The following is an 18,828-nucleotide window of genomic DNA, read 5'->3' as shown; positions in this document are numbered from 1 at the left end:
TGTCTTGTCACTATGTGATGTAATTTTGATATGTGTGTGTATCATTATATGACAGCTTTGGTGTGTGTGTGTATGTGTGGGTGTGTATTCATGTTACTGCCATGTGCTGTGATTGATAAGGTGACTGGCATGTACATGTTTGTGTGTTGTAACTATGGATCAGAAGTTCTCTCTCAAATGTTAGACTTAGCCCCTGAATTTATACATTCTTACAAACTCAAATTTCTTCCATTTTGAAGTAGAAATTTTACTCTCATTGTAAGACAAACCACCAAAAATAAGGAGAAAAAAGCCTTCAAGCCATCTCATAGACCATGTCATCCTTGAGCCACTGTCCCACACCCTATCCTTCCTTCTCACCATGCTTCTTTGAAGGAAATAGATTTACTTTTTCCACTTTCTTCAATTTTCACTATTCTTCAGCCTCTTGTAATTTGATTTCTGCTCACAGTATACTATTGAAACAATTACTGAACAGGTCACTGACAACCTAATAGCCAAATGCAAAGAACTGTTTCTATTTGTATTTTATAGACCCTGCATTTTGTTAAGTATCACTGGTTCTTGAAATCCTTCCTTATTTTATGCCAATATTTTATCTTGATTACACTGTACCTAACTTCATTCCAAGCACCCTTCTTTTTCCTCCTTAGCATTTATCTTTGGCTCATAGCCTTCCTCTTCCTATACACTATCCTTAGGCCATATTATCCACTCTCTTGATTTTAATGTACCCCTGTGTTGTGATGACTCTCAAATCTGTCTTCATGCATGACTTCTCTCTTGACTTTCAGATTCATATATTTAAGAGTTTTCTGTATTACTAAACTTGGTTATTTCTAGGCCCTTGAAAATCATCATATCCCCACGTGAACTACTCATCTTTCTCTTCAGGCCCAAGACCAAATATTAACATAACACTATTACATATCCTTTTCCTGAGTCCCAAACCAGAGAATTAGCCTAAATTTATCTCTCTCCACATCTCCTCATGTTCAATATTCAAGTTCTGTTAGTTTAATTTCTTAAAGTTTTTATTAAGTCATAATTGACACACAATATTATATCAGTTTCGGATGTACAACATTGTGATTGATATTTTAATACGTTATGAAATATTTACTAGTTCAAGTACTGTCACCATACAAAATTGTTACAGTATTGCTAACTATATTCCCTATGCGTACGTTACTCTGACTTATTTATTTTACAGCTGGAAATTTGTTCTTCTTTACCTGTTTCATTCATCTCCCACCCGCCTCCCCTCTGGTAAACATCAGTTTGTTCTCTGTATCTATGAGTAGCTTCTGTTTTGTTTGTTCATTTGTTTTCTCTTTTAGATTCCACATATAAGTCAAATCATACAGTGTTTGTCTTACTCAGACTTGTTTCACTTAGCATAATACCCTCTAGGTCCATCCATATTGTCACAAATGGCAAGATTTCATTCTTTTTATGGGTGAATTGTATTCATTCCGTTATATATCTATCAATCTCATCTTCAATATCTATTCATGTGGACACATATTGCTTCCATATCATAGCCATTGTAAAGCGTGCAGCAATGAAACTAGGATACATATATCTTTTTGATTTAGTATTTTTAATTTCGGGAAAATACCAAGAAATGGAATTGCTGGATCATATGGTACCTCTATTTTTGCATTTTTGAGGAATCTCCATAGGCCTTTTCAGAATGGCTGCACCCGTTTACACTCCCATCAAGCATGCGTAGGGGTTTCCTTTTCATCCCATTCCCACCAACACTTGTTGTTTCTTATCTTTTTGATAATTGACATTCTGACTGATGTGAGGTGGTATCTCATTTTTTTTTTTTTTTGCCTTTCTTTCATTTTAGGGCTGCAGCTGCGACATATAGAGGTTCCCAGGGTAGGGGTCCAATTGGAGCTGTAGCCGCCAGCCTACACCACAGCCACAGCAGCGTGGGATCTAAGCCTCATCTGCAACCTACGCCACAGCTCATGGCAACGCAGGATCCTTAGCCCACTGAGCGAGGCCAGGGATCGAACCTGCATTCTCATGGATGCCAGTCAGGTTCGTTAACTGCTGGGCCACAACAGCAACTCCTTTTTTTTTGTCTTTTATTTTGATTTGCACTTCTCTAATAATAGTAATGTTGAACTATCTTTATGTCTTCTTTGAAAAAGTATCTATTCAGGTCCTATGCCATTTTTAACTCTGTTTGTTTGTTTGTTTTGATATTGAGTTTTGGGAGTTCTTTATATATTTTGGAAATCAACTCATTAGTGAATGTATCATTTACATACCATTCACCATGACCTCAAAAAGAATAAAATACTTAGAAATAAACCTACCTAAAGAGATCAAAGACCTGTACTCTGAAAACTATAAGATGATGATGAAACAAATCAAAGATGATACAAATAGATAGAAAGACATACCATGCTCTTGGATTGGATGAACCAATATTATCAAAATGACTGTAGTACCCAAGGCAATCTACAGATTCATTGAAATCTCTATCAAAGTACCAAGGACATTTTTCACAGAACTAGAACAAAATATCTTAAAGTTTGTTTGGAAGTGAAAGAAAATAGAGCTGGAGGAATAAGGCTCCCTGACTTCAGACTATAAAACAAAGCTACTACGAAGCTACAGTCATCAAAACCACAAAGACAGAAATGTAGATCAGGGGAACAGTATAGAAAACCCAGAATTAAACCCACGCACCTACAGTGAACTAATCTATGGCAAAGGAGGTAAGAATATACAATGGAGAAAAGGCAGTCCCTTCAATAAGTGGTGCTGGGAAAACTGGATAGCCACATGGAAAAGAAGGAAATTAGAACACTTCCTAATACCACACACAAAAACAAACTCAAAATGGATTAAAGACCTAAATATAAGACTGGAGACTATAAAACTCTTAGAGGAAAACACAGGCCAAAAACTCTCCAACATAAACCACAGCAATATCTTCTCAGATCCACCCCCTAGAGTAATGACAGTAAAACCAAAAATAAACAAATGGGACTTAATTAAACTTAAAAGTTTCTGCACAGCAAAGGAAACCCTAAACAAAACAAAAAGACAACCCACAGAATGGGAGAAAATCTTTGCAAATGAAGCAACCGATGAGTGATTAATCTCCAAAATTCATAAACACCTCCTGTAGCTCAATACCAAAAAGAAAACAAACAACCCCATCAAAAAATGGGCAGAAGATCTAAACAGACAATTCTCCAAAGAAGACATACAGATGGCCAAAAAACACATGAAAAGACATTCCACAACACTAATGACCACCAGCCAGAATGGCCATCATCAAAAAGTCCACAAACAGTAAATGCTGGAGAGGGTGTGGAGAAAAGAGAACCCTATTACACTGTTGGTGGGAATGTAAATGGGTGCAACCACTGTGGAAAACAGTATGGAGATTCCTCAGAAAACTAAAAATAGAATTACCATTTGAATGAGCAGTCCCACTCCTGGGCATCTATCCAGAGAAAACCATGACTTAGAAAAGATCCATGTACTCCAATATTCACTGCAGCACTATATACAATAGCCAAGACATGGAAACAACCTGAATGTCCATTGACAGAGGAGTGGGATACTCCTCATGGCTCAGTGGTTAATGAATCTGACTAGGAACCATGAGGTTGTGGGTTAGATCCCTGGCCTTGCTCAGTGGGTTAAGGATCTGGTGTTGCCGTGAGCTGTGGTGTGGGTTGCAGACGCAGCTCGGATCCCTCATTGCTGTGGCTGTGGTGCAGGCCAGTGGCTACAGCTCCAATTAGATGCCTAGCCTGGGAACTTCCATATGCTGCAGGAGTGGCCCTAGAAAAGGAAAAAAAAAAAAAAACAGATGGGATACATATACACAATGGATATTACTCAGCCATGAAAAGGAAAGAAGTAACAGCATTTGCAGCAACATGGATGGACCTAAAAATTATCATGCTAAGTGAAGTCAGTCAGACAGTAGGACACTGACATCATATGTTATCACTTACATGTGGAATCTGAAAAAAGGACTAATGAACTTCTTTGCAGGACATATACTGACTCACAGACGTTGAAAAATTTATGGTTTCTAAAGAAGACAGTTTGGGGGTGGGGGGATGTGCAGGGAGTTTGGGATGGAAATGCTATAAAATTGGGTTATGATGATCATTGTACAACTATAAATTTAATAAAGTTCATCAAGTAATATATAAAAAATAGCCAGTTTCTATTACATTTAGAATGGATAAGCAATGAGGTCCTGCTATATAAGCACAGGGAACAATATCCAGTCACTTGTGATAGAACAAGATGGAAGATAATGTGAGAAAAAGAATGTATATGTATAATATACATATGACTGAGTCACTTTGCTGTATAGCAGAAATTGACAGAACATTGTAAAACAACCATAATAAAAATTAAAAAAAAAATCATTTGCAAATATCTTCTCCCTTTAAGCAGATTGCCTCTTCATTTTGTTGGTGGTTTCCTTTGTTGTACAAAAGTTTTTTGTTTTTTTTTTTTTTTTTAGTTTGTGTAGTTCCATTTGTTTATTTTTGCTTTTATTGCTCTTGCCTGAAGAGACATATCTGAAAAAAATACTGTTAAGATATATATATCAAGAGTGTACTTCCTGTGTTTTCTTCTAGGAGTTTTATGGTTTCAGGATTTAAATTTATGTTTTTCATCTATTTTGAATTTATTTTTGTATATAAAGAAAGTGGTCTAGTTTTTCTGTTGCATGTAGCTGTTCAGTTTCCCCAATGGCAATTATTGAAGAGACTGTCTTTTTTCCCATTGTATACTTGCCTCCTTTGTCGTAGATTCATTGACCATATAAACGTAGGTTTATTTGGGGCTCTATACTCTTTCTATTGATACATGTGTCTGTTTTTATTCCCATATCATACTGTTTTGATTACTATACCTTTATACTTTTGTTTCTAGTATAGGAGTGTGATACCTCATTTGTTCTTCTTTATCAAGATTAGTTTGGTATTTGGAGTCTTTTGTGCTTGCATGCAAATTTAGAATGATAATTTCTAGTTCTTTGAAAAATGCCATTGGTATTTTGATAAGGATTGGATTAAATCTGTAGATTTCTTTGGGTGGTGTGGACATTTTAATAATATTGATTCTTCTAGTCCATGAATGCGGTATATCTTTTCATTTGTTGCATTGTCTTCAATATCTCCCATCAATGTCTTATAGTTTTCAGAGTATAGTACCTTCTTAATTAAGTTCATCCTGAGATATTTTATTCTTTTTGATATAATTTGTAAATGTACTATTTCTTAATTTCTCTTTCTTATGTGAAGGCAAAATAAAAATACTTATTACTTTTCTTATTCTTTTTATGGCTCATTTTATTTATTTATTGAATTTTATTGGAATATAGTTAATTTACAATATTGTGTTAGTTTCAAGTGTAAAGCAAAGTGAATCAGTTTTACGTATACATATAACTATTCTTTTTCAGATTCTTTTCCCATGTAGGTTATTACAGAATATTGTATAGATTTTGCTGTGCTCTACAGTAGGTCCTTGTTAGTTATCTGTTTTATATATAGTACTGTGTATATGTTAATCCTAATCTCCTAATTTATCCTCCCCCTCCCCCTGCCAGGTTTCCCCTTTGGTTACTGTAAATTTGATTTTGAAATCTTTGAGTCTGTTTCTGTTTTATAAATAAGTTCTTTTGTATCATTTTAAATTAAATTCAACATAAGTAATATCATATGATGTTTGTCTTCACTTACTAGAATTGCTAGTTTCATATGTGTTGTTGCAAATGGAAGAATTTTGTTCTTTTTTATGGCTGAGTTATATTCCATTGTTTATATGTACCACATCTTCTTTATACATTCCTCTGTTTATGGACACTTAGGTTGCTTCTGTGTCTTGGCTATTGTAAATAAACCTAGATGAACATTGGGGTTCAAATATCTTTTTGAATTATGGTTTTCTCCAGATATATTCCCAGGAATGGGATTGCTGGATTGTGTGGTAGTTCTATATATAGTTTTTTTAAGGAAATCCAATACTGTTTTCCATAGTGGTTGTACCAACTTACACTCCCACTAACAGTGGAGGAGGGTTCTATTTTCTCCACACCCTCTCCAGCATCTACTGTTTGTAGACTTTTTGATGATGGGCATTATGACTGGTGTCACCACTATAGATTTGATTTGCATTTCTGTAATAATTAGCAAAGTTGAGCATCTTTTCATGTGCCTTTTGGCCATCTGTATTCTTTGGAGAAATGTCTCAGTTTTTCTGCCCATTTTTTTTAAACTGAGTTGTTTGTTTAATATAAAGGTGCATGAGATATACGTATATTTTTGAGATTAATTCCTTGTTGGTCATTTCATTTGCAAAGATTCTCTTCCATTCTGTGTGTTGTCTTTACATTTTGTTTATGGTATCCTTTGCTGTGAAAAAGCTTTCAAGTTTAATTAGGGCCCAGTTGTTTATTTATTTATTTATTTATTTTTTACAGAATAGAATACATATATTTAAACACAATTACATCAGTTGTTTATTTTTGTTTTATTTCCAGTTACTCTAGGAGGTGGATCCAAAAAGATATTGCTGAGATTTATGTCAAAGAGTGTTCTGGTTAGGTTTTCATCTATGAGTTTTATAGTATTCAGTCTAACATTTAGGTCTTTAATCCATTTTAAATTTATTTTTGTGTATGGCATTACAGAATGTGCTAATTTTATTCTTTTACATGAGCTGTTCATTTTTCCTGGCACCACTTATTGAAGAGAGTCATTTCTTTCTTTTTTTTGTCTTAGCATCTGGAGGTTCCCAGGCTGGGGTCAAATTGGAGCTGTAGCTGCTGGCCTATGTCACAGCCATGGCAATGCTGGATTTGAGCTGCATCTGTCATCTACGCCATAGCTCACAGCAGTGCTGGATCCTTAACCCACTGAGCGAGGCCATCATGGATACTAGTTGGGACACAATGGGAACTCCAAGACTGCCTCCTTTGTTATAGATTAATTGATCATAGATGTGTTGGTTTATTTCTGTGTTTTCTATGCTGTTCCACTGATCTCTATTTCTGTTTTTGTGGCAGTATCATACTGTCTTGATTACTGTAGCTTTGTAGTATAGTCTGAAATCATGGAGCCAGATTTCTCCAGTTCCGTTTTTCTTTTTTCAAGGTTGCTTTGTCTATTTGGGGTCTTTTGTGTTTCCATACATATTTCAAAACTTTGTGTTCTAGTTCCTTGGAAAGTGCCATCAGTAATTTGATAGGGATTGCATGTAGCAGATTTCTGTATTTAATTTTGTATCCTGAAACTTTACTGAATTCATTTATTAGTCTAATTGTGTGTGTGTGTGTGTGTGTGTGTGTGTGTGTGTGTGCAGTGTGGGCTTTTCTTTTTTGTTTTGTTTTGTTTTGTTTTTATTTTCCCACTGTACAGCAAGGGGGTCAGGTTATCCTTACATGTATACATTACATTTTTCCCCCAGCCTTTCTTCTGTTGCAACATGAGTATCTAGACAAAGTTCTCAATGCTATTCAGCAGGATCTCCTTGTAAATCTATTCTAAGTTGTGTCTGATAAGCCCAAGCTCCCGATCTCTCCCACCCCCTCCCCCTCCCATCAGGCAACCACAAGTCTCTTCTCCAAGTCCATGATTTTCTTTTCTGAGGAGATGTTCATTTGTGCTGGATATTAGATTCCAGTTATAAGTGATATCATATGGTATTTGTCTTTGTCTTTCTGGCTCATTTCACTCAGTATGAGATTCTCTAGCTCCATCCATGTTGCTGGAAATGGCATTATGTCATTCTTTTTTATGGCTGAGTAGTATTCCATTGTGTATATATACCACATCTTCCGAATCCAATCCTCTGTCAATGGACATTTGGCTTGTTTCCATGTCTTGGCTATTGTGAATAGTGCTGCAATGAACATGTGGGTGCACGTGTCTCTTTTAAGTAGAGTTTTGTCCGGATAGATGCCCAAGAGTGGGATTGTGGGGTCATGTGGAAGTTCTATGTATAGATTTCTAAGGTATCTCCAAACTGTTCTCCATAGTGGCTGTACCAGTTTATATTCCAGTGTGGGCTTTTCTACATGTAGTATCTGATCACCTACACATAGTGACAGTTTTACTTTTTCCTTTGCAAATTGGATGCCTTTTATTTCCTTTTCTTCCCTAATTGATGTGGCTATAACTTCCAATACTATGTTGAATGAAAGTTATGAGAATGAGCACTCTTGTCATGTTACTGATCTTAGAGAAAAAGCTTTCTTGTCTGTTTGGTCATTCATTCTTTCTTTCTTCTTTCTTTCTTTCCTTCTTTCTCTCTTTCTTCCTTCCTTCCTTACCATTGAGTGTAATTTTAGTTGTGCCTTTGTCATATATGGTCTTTCTTTGTTGAGGTCTGTTCCCCCTATACCCACTTTGTTGAGGTTTTAATTGTAAATGGATGATGAATATTTTAAAAAATCTTTTTCTGTATCTGTTGAGATAATCATATAATTATTCTTCCTCAATTTGTTATCACATTGATTAATTTGTGGATATTAAACCATTCTTGTATCCCAGGGATAAATCCTACTTGACCATGGTGTATAATCTTTCAGGATATTGCTGAACTAAGTTTGCTAATATTCTGTTGAGGATTTTTGCATCTATATTCATCAGGGATATTGGCTTGTAATTTTCTTTTCTTTTTTTTTCTTCTTGGTATCAGGATAGTGCTGGTCTCATAAAATGAGTTTGAGAGTGTTCATTCCTCTAATTTGGGGGGAATAATTTGAGAAGGGTAATTATTACTGTTTTTTCAATGGGGGAATAATTTGAGAAGAGTAATTATTAACTGTTTTTTCAATGTTTAGTAGGATTCACCTCTGAAGCCATTTAGATCTGGATTTTTTTGAGGGGGTACTTTTTAAAAACAATTTTTAAAATTGAGATATAGTTGATATACAATTGAATGTTTCTTTTTTTGTTGTTGAAGTATAGCCAATTTCTGCTGTACAGCAAAATGACCCAGGGACACACATATATGCATTCTTTTTCTCATATTATTTTCCATCATGCTGTATCCAAAAAGATTAGATATAGTTCCCTAATCTTTATTTACAGTGGGGTCTCGTTGCTTATCCATTCTAAATGCAGTAGTTTGAATCTGCTCATCTCAAACTCCTCCCCCATCCCATTCCCTCTCTCCTCCCCATTGGCATCCACAAGTCTGTTTTCTATGTCTGTGAGTTGAACATTTCTTAAAAATTTATTTCCTTCCTTCCTCTCTTTCTTTCTTTTTCTTTTCTCTTTTCTTTTCTTTTTTCTTTGCTTTGCTTTGCTTTGCTTGCTTGCTTGTTTGCTTGCTTGCTACACCATGGCATATAGAAGTTCCCAGGCTGGGGAATGAATCCGAGCCATAGCTGTGAACTGTGCCGCAGCTGTGGCAATGCCAGATCCTCAATCCACTGTGCTGGGCTGAGGATCAAACCTGTCCCACTGCAGAGACAATGTAGGATCCCTAATGCACAGTGGGAACTCTTTTTTTTTTTTTTTTTTGGTTGTACCTGCAGCATACAGAAGTTCCTGGGCCAGGGCTCAAACCTGGGCCACAGCAGTGACCCATGCCAAAGCAGTGACAACACCAGATTCTTAACCCACTGAGCCACCGGGGAACTCTCCCAAATTAACTTTTTAAATTGAAGTATAGTTACTGTACAATATTATATAAATTACAAGTGTACAATATAGTGATTCACAATTTTTAAAGGTTATATTCTATTTATTGTTATTATAAAATATTGGCTATTTTCCTCATATTGTACAGTATATCCTTGTTGCTCATTTTATACCTTATAATTTGTATCTTTTACCCCCTAACTCTATGTTGTCCCTCTCCCTTTTCTCTCCTCAATGGTAACTACCGTTTTGTTCTCTTTGTCTATGAGTCTGCTTCTTTTTTGTTGCATTCACTAGTTTGTTGTATTTTTTAGATTCCACATTTGAGTATATCATATAGTATTTGTCTTTCTCTGTCTGACTTAATTTCACTTAGCATAACGCCCTCCAAGTCCACCCATATTGCTGCAAATTGCAAAATTTCATTCTTTTTTTGGCTGAGTAGTATTCCATTGTGTGTATATGTGTGTGTGTGTCTGTGTGTGTGTGTGTGTGTGTGTGTGTGTATTACATCTTTATCCATTCATCTACTGATGGACATATAGTAAACATTGCTGCTATGAACGTGGGGGTATATGTATCTTTTCCAATTAGAATTTTCTCTGCCAATGTGCCTAGGAGTGAGATTGCTGGATCGTATGGTAACTCTATTTTTATTTTTTTTAAGGATCATCCATACTGTTCTCCACAGTGAAGGTACCAATTTACATTCCCACCAACAGTGTAGGAAGGTTTATTCTCTGCTTTCATTTTATATGCTTACTGTACCCCTTGTAGCCCACCTCTGGAACATGTATGCCTACTTTCACATCAATCTTTGTCTTTCTCTCAAATATGTTTCTTTACCTTGTTGTGATGCACTGAGTCCCCAATATGCTGTATGTGATAATTTGAACATAGGTACCTGCCTGATACCCTGAACACTCTCTGTGGGGACAAACCTATATAAATCCCCTATGCTGCCTGATGTTCCTTTATCACCAACTTTAGAATTCCCTTACTGGAGTTCCCGTCGTGGCGCAGTGGTTAACAAATCCGACTAGGAACCATGAGGTTGTGGGTTTGATCCCTGCCCTTACTCAGTGGTTAACGATCTGGCGTTGCCGTGAGCTGTGGTGTCGGCCGCAGACGCGGCTCGGATCCCGAGTTGCTGTGGCTCTGGCGTAGGCCGGTGGCTACAGCTCCGATTGAACCCCTAGCCTGGGAACCTCCATATGCAATGGGAGTGGCCCAAGAAATGGCAAAAAGACAAAAAAAAAAAAAAAAAGAATTCCCTTACTGACAGGAAAGCAGGAGGTGAGTTGTACAATAACCACTTTGATTGAGACATTGACTAACTAGACTCTAAATGCTGTATTTTCCCCCTCAGGGAGCCCCAGAGTCCAGATTGAGGGCCTGGAAAAAAGAGGATGATATACTGAGTGGAGCCCCCAGCTTTGCACTGAAGTTTTGGCAATCAGAAATTACCGATTGGCAATGAGAAGTTTCTACTCTAGGTAGCTGCTTGGGAGTGCCTTAGTAAATTATACACGATATGAATTCCCAAACTGACTTTCTCTGATTTGTTTCCTCCAGGCATCCATGGCAGGAGCAGCATCTTTGGACTATGGGGAATTTTAAAAATGCAATGTTAGCAACTAAGAAATCACATCTTCCCATAGTTGACCAGGAGATGCTGGACTAGACTTGAGTGAAACTTCTAATTGTCTGAATTCCTTCCCAGTCTTCTTCACCTGGCCACTAAACTAATCTTTAAAACTTCTCTTCTAAGTGTGTTCCGTAATGCCTCAATATTACCACCAGTTGGGATTTGATAAGAAACAGAATCTCAGGCCACAATCCAGATTAAATGAGGTCTCCAGTTTAACAACATCTCCAGGTATTTTGATATACACTCAATTGAGAAGTATTGCTTTAAAAAAACACTTATAGTGGGATCAAGATAGCAGAGGAGTAAGATGTGGCGTGCATCTTCTCCTACAAACATATTAAAAAAAAAAACCCCATATATGTGGAGAACAGTTAATGTAGAATAGCTACTGAATGCTGAAGAAGACCTAAGACCTCCAAAAAAGGCAAGAAACCCTCCACATAACTTGGTAGAACAAAAGCAAAAAAAAAGAGAAAGAGATAAAAAACCCTACACTTCCTCCAGGAGGCTTTGGACATCCAGGTTGCACATATTTGTCCCTCATTTGATCTCCCTATATCACTTTGTTGATAATTTAAAAAAATGTCTTTCTTAACTCATACTGTTTGTAAATAATCTACTTACTATCTGCCACTCTCTTTGGACCATCTTTACCCAACAGAAATATAATGCAAGTTCTAAAAACAAATGAGATACATAACTTAAAAATTTCTAGTAGATACATTTTTAAAAGTGGAAACAGGCAAAGTTAATTTTAATCAAGTATTTTATTGAACCCAGTGTATCCAAAATATTTTCATATCAAAATGTAGTCAATATAAAAATTATTGAATCAATTTACATTGTTTTTCATACCAAGTCTTTAAAGTCCAGGGTATGTTACACACTTACTGCACATCTTAGTTTGGATATTACCCTTCCAGGTGCTTAATAGCCACCTGTGAATGTTTATATAGTGTAGATCTAGATTCTAAGATCTTTTATCTGTTGAATTCTGTTTTTGAACACAGTTGCCTTATATGTAATATGTACTCAATGAATTCATTCATTCAACCAGTTATCCATTAAACTGAGTGCCCAATCTATGACAGGCTCAGTCTAGGTACTAGGGATGGAGCTATGAATAAAACAAAAAGTCCTTATCCTCAAGGAACTTACAGTCCAGGCTAAGAAAGTGTGTAAACATGCACACAAATAAATACAGTGTATATTGGGTAGCAGGGTATTTTGAGGAGGTAACACTTGAGCAGAGATTTAAATAAATAAAGGAGTGGGTCCCTGAAATAATTGAGAAGAAGGAAGGGAAGCATTCCTGGCAGGACAACAGGAGCAAAGGTCCCAGAGAGGGTGTGTGGCTTGCTAAATTTGAGGAACACACAGGAGAAGAGTAGACTGGAGTAGAATGAGTGAGGGAAAGAGGGGCAGGAATTAAGGCAAACTGGGGAACCAGGATTAAGATTATGTTGGGATTTTCTGGTCATGGTAAGAATTTTGGATTTTGTACAATGTGCGATGGAAGCCACTGGAAGGTTTTTGATTAGGAGTGTGACGTGACCTGGTGTTGGTTGTAAAAGGATCGTTTTGGTGAATAGACTGTGCAGGAGTAAAGCAGGAACCCTGGCTGAACTGAATCTGAGTCACTCTCTTTCCCGGGGTACAATTGCAGCTTGTCGCTGGTTTTCCTGGGGAATTGACGTCATGTGAGGTGTGCACAGCTTCCTGGGAAGTCTTCTGTGTTACTCATTGCAACAACATGCCCTTTCAGCGTGCTGTGTCTGAGCTTGTGCCAGTCAACCCTCTGTAAGTGTATGCCTAGTTCTCAGATTTCTTACATTATCATTGTTGTGCTTGCTGACTGACGTGTCATGCTGTATAATTTATGCCTGGCCCACTCCCAAAGGCATTCATTATTTTCATCCTTTTCAAATTTAAAACAACAATATAAACATATATTCCTATGCTATTTTATGAGGCTTTCCTGCTCAGCAAAATGTTCACTTGACAGCCTTCATGCCTCTCCTAGTCCCAGAAGCCGGGGTAGTGTTAGGAAGACCCCCTTGGGGGCTGATTAAAATCTCTGCCTGGTGTCACCTGCCTGAAACAGAAGTCTGGTGCCTTCTGCCACCAGGCATAACACTTCCACTACTCTATATGAAGCATAGGGTTTTATCCTTTGGAATGAGATTTAAAACTGCATCTGCCATATTAGACTTTAGCCTGGTAGTTAAATTGGATTTAATGTCAACTGTGGCAAAATTACGAATTACCCAAAATTTGTTTTGGTTGGCCCCAGATTACTTCTATTATTACTGCCACATACATCTGTAATAAAAATAACTACCAATATCGTAAATTTTTACTTAATGCTAAGTGCTGTCTATTTGATCTCAGGGGGCTATGGGATGTTGCAGCTTAAAGCCAGATCTTAATTCTATGATCAGGAATTGAACCTAGGCCATGGTGGTGAGCGTACTGAATCCCAACCACTAGACAACAAGGGCCAGTAGTCTTGGTCCTTGTCTTCTTTAAACAAAGAATTCAGCAAAGAGACAGAGGATAATGAATCAGGTGTAACATTTATTAGAAGAAAACTACCTGAGGAGAGACACGTGGGTGGGCTCAGAGAGGGAGTTATGACTTTTGGAGTGGCTTAAGTTGTTTATGTGGGGACAGTTTTCCAGATTCCCTCTCACCAGTCATCTTGTCTCATCTTGCTTGGTGCCCAGATTTGGTCTGACTCAGGGCCCTCCCTGATGTGCACATGGGTCCTTTAGCCAGGATGGATTCAAGTGTGAGGCCTCTGGGAGGATGGCAGGACATATGGGAGAGCTCCTCCTTCCTTTTTTTATCCCTAAGGAAGCTTTCTGCACATGTACAGTCAGGGATGTCTCCTTGACCTGAAGGATAAAACCATGTGGTTGTCTATCTTTTTTCTCAACCAGAGCTAGCTCCTCTTTGCTTCTGCCTTTATCTTTAATTTGGAGTGTCCCCAGGAGACAAGCTCCAGCTGCTTAAGCTGAGGCCCAGCTATCTTCTGTCTCATATTCATGATCTCATTTAATCCTTTCAACAGTTTTATGAGATGATACTCTTATTATCCCCATTTTATAGGGGAAAATAAAGACTCAGAGAAATAAATAACATGCCCAGGTAGCTGGGATATTTTAGATCCAAACTTAGGCTGGCTCCTCTGAATTCACATCCTTAACCACTGTTCTGTGTTGCAGCCAAGATTTCCTATTTTCTTTCTTTCTTTCTTTATTATTATTATTATTATTATTATTTTTGTCTTTTTGCCTTTTCTAGGGCCACACCCACGGCATATGGAGTTCCCAGGCGAGGGTCTAATTGGAGCCATAGCCACCAGCCTATGCCAGAGCCACAGCAATGCGGGATCCAGGCCGTGTTTGCAACCTACACCACAGCTCACGGCAACGCCAAATCCTTAACCCTCTGAGTAAGGCAAGGGATCGAACCCGCAACCTCATGGTTCCTATTCAGATTCGTTAACCTCTGAGCCACGACGGGAACTCCTATTTTTGTTCACATTTATTCATGCACATGTTCCACCACATCTTTGGTGTCCTCATAGTCTTCCTGTTTATTGTCTACAGGAAGTTATCCAAGGACAAGAATGTTTTGACAATTCATGGTGCTAGAAGTCAGAGAAGAATCTCTATTTATCAAGGGCCTTGCTCTGTTGTTATCATGGAGCTTTTTTCTTATTCATGGAGTTATCCCTATACTGTTGTTTTGTAGTTAAGGAAAGCTCCTTTAGGTTGAGTTCCCCACAAGCTGATTTTAGATGAGAATGCCTGTGGTATTAGGTGCTAGGAAATGTTCTTAGTTTGGGGAAATTGGGATGGGAAAAAGTAGGAGGCAAGCAAGGTTGGCTCGAAACCATGGGAAGCTCTATAGTTACTGTGGGGATTAACTCAGAATTGCACTCACGGGGGCAAGGAAACTGGTATATTTATAACCCCGTACCCATCAACCACTGGCAAAGGGTTGTGTACATCCTGTCAACTGAAAAAAAAAATTCACGACGTGGGAGTGGTGAGTTGAGTTTTATTTGGGGCTTACTGAGAACTACAGACCAGGAGACAGCCTCTCAGCTAGCTCAGAGGAACTGCTTCTAAAAGGTGGAGGGGGGAGTTCTTATGGTGGCTCAGTGGAAACATATATGTTGATTAGCATCATATGAGGATGCAGGTTCGACTCCTGGCCTTGCTCAGTGGGTTAGAGATCCAGTGCTACTGTGAGCAGTGGTGTAGGTCGCAGATGCGGCTTGGATCCCGGCATTGCTATGGTTGTGGCGTAGGCTAGTGGCTACAGCTCCAATTCAGTCCCTAGTCTGGGAGCCTCCATATGCTGCTGGTGTCCTAAAAAAGACAAAAAAAAAAAAAAAAAAAAAAAAAAGAAAAGGTAGAGGGGGAGGTCAGTATACACGTGATTTTAGTAAATGGGGATACATGCCGTTGAGCACACATTTTGGCAGAAATTTAATTCTAGTCACAAGGAGCAGATTTCTCCATTAATGATTTTAGTACTTTTCTAGACATGAGAAGATTGAAGAAATTGGGTTCATAAAAATCTTCTCCTGTACATATCTAACTTTCTGAAGGCCTGTTCTCCTAGTTTTTCCCAAAGCACAAACTACCTCATTCCTGCTCTCTTCTGTGGACTCCTTTCAGAGTGTGTTTTGAAGGTCAGTGACTGCAGTAGCTAGGGACTTCATTCTTCGAGAAACAGATGGCTTGCGACATTCCTTAGTTTGCACTCCTCAGGTATTTGGGGTCCCTGTCAGCCTGAGAGCATCTCTAGCAAATGGATGCAGTGCAGACCTTTGAGAAAGAAGAAAATCCTAGGCTGTTCTACACAAACATGGGAAGGAATCAGAGGGGAAATGGGCGGACTCCTGGCAGCATTGTCCAAAACACTATTGAGGGGATGTGAGTTTCTTCAAAGTGGTGGGACTTCAGTTAAAACCAGGGTTTAATTAACTTCAAAACCTGATCTTTGTCTTTCTCTTACAGGTAATGCTGAATTTTCCTGTGCAGTATTTACAAAAGACATAGAAACATTTTAGGGACCCTGAAGTTTTAACCCCAGGAAGCTATTTCTATCTACTTGCACAAGTAAAAGCAATGAGACTCAGCAAAAATTCTTTGCTTTGGGGTTTCTAAGGGAAATTTCTACTTTCCCTCCCCCTTTCTTTCTTCCTTTTTATTTAGTTTGTAAATTCTGTTCTTAATAGCTTTATTGAAATGTAGTCATATACCATACAATTCACCTATTTAAAGAATATAACACAGTGACTATTAATATATTCACAGTTTTGCAACCTTCAACCTTTAATTTTAGAACATTTCACCCCCTAAAGAACTTTCCTACCCATTAGCAGTCACAACTTTTCTGTTCTTTCAGATCCTGACGAATAGCAGTTTACTTTGTCTCTATGCATAGATGGAGTATATATGTGGTCTTTTGGTTTTTTGGTTTTGTGTTGTTTCGTTTTGTTTTTGTCTTTTTGTCTTTTCAGGGCCACACTTCTGGCACATGGAGGTTCCCAGGCTAGGGGTCTAGTTGGAGCTGTAGCTGCCGGCCTACGCCACAGCAACACGGGATCCCAACTGCTTCTGCAACCTACACCACAGCTCGCGGCAACGCCGGATCCTCAACCCACTGAGCAAGGCCAGGGATCAAACCCACAACCTCATGGTTCCTAATCAGATTTGTTAACCACTGAGCCACGACGGGAACTCCTATGTGGTCTTTTGTGTCTGGCATGTTTGGCCTAGCATATTTTCAAGATTCATCCATATTGTGTCATGCGTTTGTACTTCATATGTTTTATGGCTGAATAATATTATATGATGAGGATATACCACATATTGTTTATCCACTCATCAGTTGATAAGAGTTTGGGTTGTTTACACATCTTGCTCTTATGCTATGAACATTTGTGTGCACATTTGGTTTTAATTCTCTCAGTTCTATACCTAGGGTGGAATTGCTAGGTTATGTGCCAACTTTATGTACAACTTTTGAAGGAACTGCTAAACAGTTCTCTAAAGTAACTTCACAATTTTACATTTAAATCAGAAATATATGAGGATTATGGATTCTCTACAGTTTGCCAACACTTGTTATTGTGTATCTTTTTATTATAGGCATTCTATTGGGTGCGCTGTGGCATCTCATTCTGGTTTTTTTTTTTTACATTTCTCATTAGGAATGAGATGCTGAGCTGTTTTTCATGTGCTTATTGGCCATTTTTATGTCTTCTTTGGATAAATGTCTATTTATTTTTAAAGTATTTTTATTATTTAAATAATTATTTTATTTTTTTTGTCCAAGCCCTTGGCATGTAGAAGTTCCTGGGCCTGGGATCAAACCTGAGCCACAGCAGTGACAATACCAAATCCTTAACCTCTAGGCCATCAGGACACTCCTGATAAATGCCTATTTAGATCCTTTGACAATTTTTAAATTGGATTATTTGTTCTTATACTGTTGAATTCTAATGGTATATATTCTGGATACTAGAGTCATTTTGTGCGTTGTCTTTTAATTATTGTTTTTTTTTTTTTCCTTTGAAGCACAAAAGTTTTTAATTTGCATGAAGTCCAATTTATCTATTTTTTCTTTTGGTTGCTTGTGCTTTAGGTGTCATATCTGATAATTATCTAATCCAAGGTCACAAACATTTTCATTTAATGTTTTCTCTTAAGAGTTTTATAGTTTTAACTCTTACACTTAGATTTTTGATTCCTTTTGAGTTAGTGTTGGGGTGAGGTAAGAGACCAACTTAATTCTTCTGTGTATGGATATACATGTTGACAGTCGTACATTCTTGATCCAGGCACCATCCCCTCCCCTTTTTCCTTCTTCCTGCCTGATTGTAGAGGTGAAGATTGAAGATGTGGCAGCCAAATTATGACTATGAAGGAAAAACCAACAGAATTTTGGTAATTGTGGCACTGAATGGTTGGCTGGACCTTATTATACACCTAGCTCCAAACAAACAAACGAAAACCCAATCCCTATCATCTCATCCCCCAGCCCAAACATAACTATTAAATATTTTCTGTTATCTTGTAGCTCATAGAACTACTCTCTGATTTATCACATCTCCCTTCTCTCCTGGAGTAGGTATTTCATGTAGTGGTCGATGTTCTACCTCACCCACCCACCCCCCTTTTTTTAGGGCCACACACGTGGCTAGGGGTTGAACTAGAGCTGTAGCTGCCAGCCTACACCACAGCCACAGCAATGCCAGATCTGAGCTATATCTCATGGCAATGCTGGATCCTTAACCTACTGAGTCGACCAGGGATCCAACCTGTGTCCTCATGAATACTAGTCCCATTTGCTACTGCTGAGCCACAATGGGAACCCTGCCACCTCACCTTTAAAAATATTTATTTATTGAAACATTTATTTTATTGAAGTATAGTTGACTTACTGTATTAGTTTCAGGTGTATAACCTAGTGTTTTAATATTTTTATAGATCA

Source organism: Sus scrofa, chromosome 3 (assembly GCF_000003025.6).
Source record: "Sus scrofa isolate TJ Tabasco breed Duroc chromosome 3, Sscrofa11.1, whole genome shotgun sequence".
NCBI classification, from domain to species: domain Eukaryota; kingdom Metazoa; phylum Chordata; class Mammalia; order Artiodactyla; family Suidae; genus Sus; species Sus scrofa.
This window is presented reverse-complemented; position numbering follows the sequence as displayed.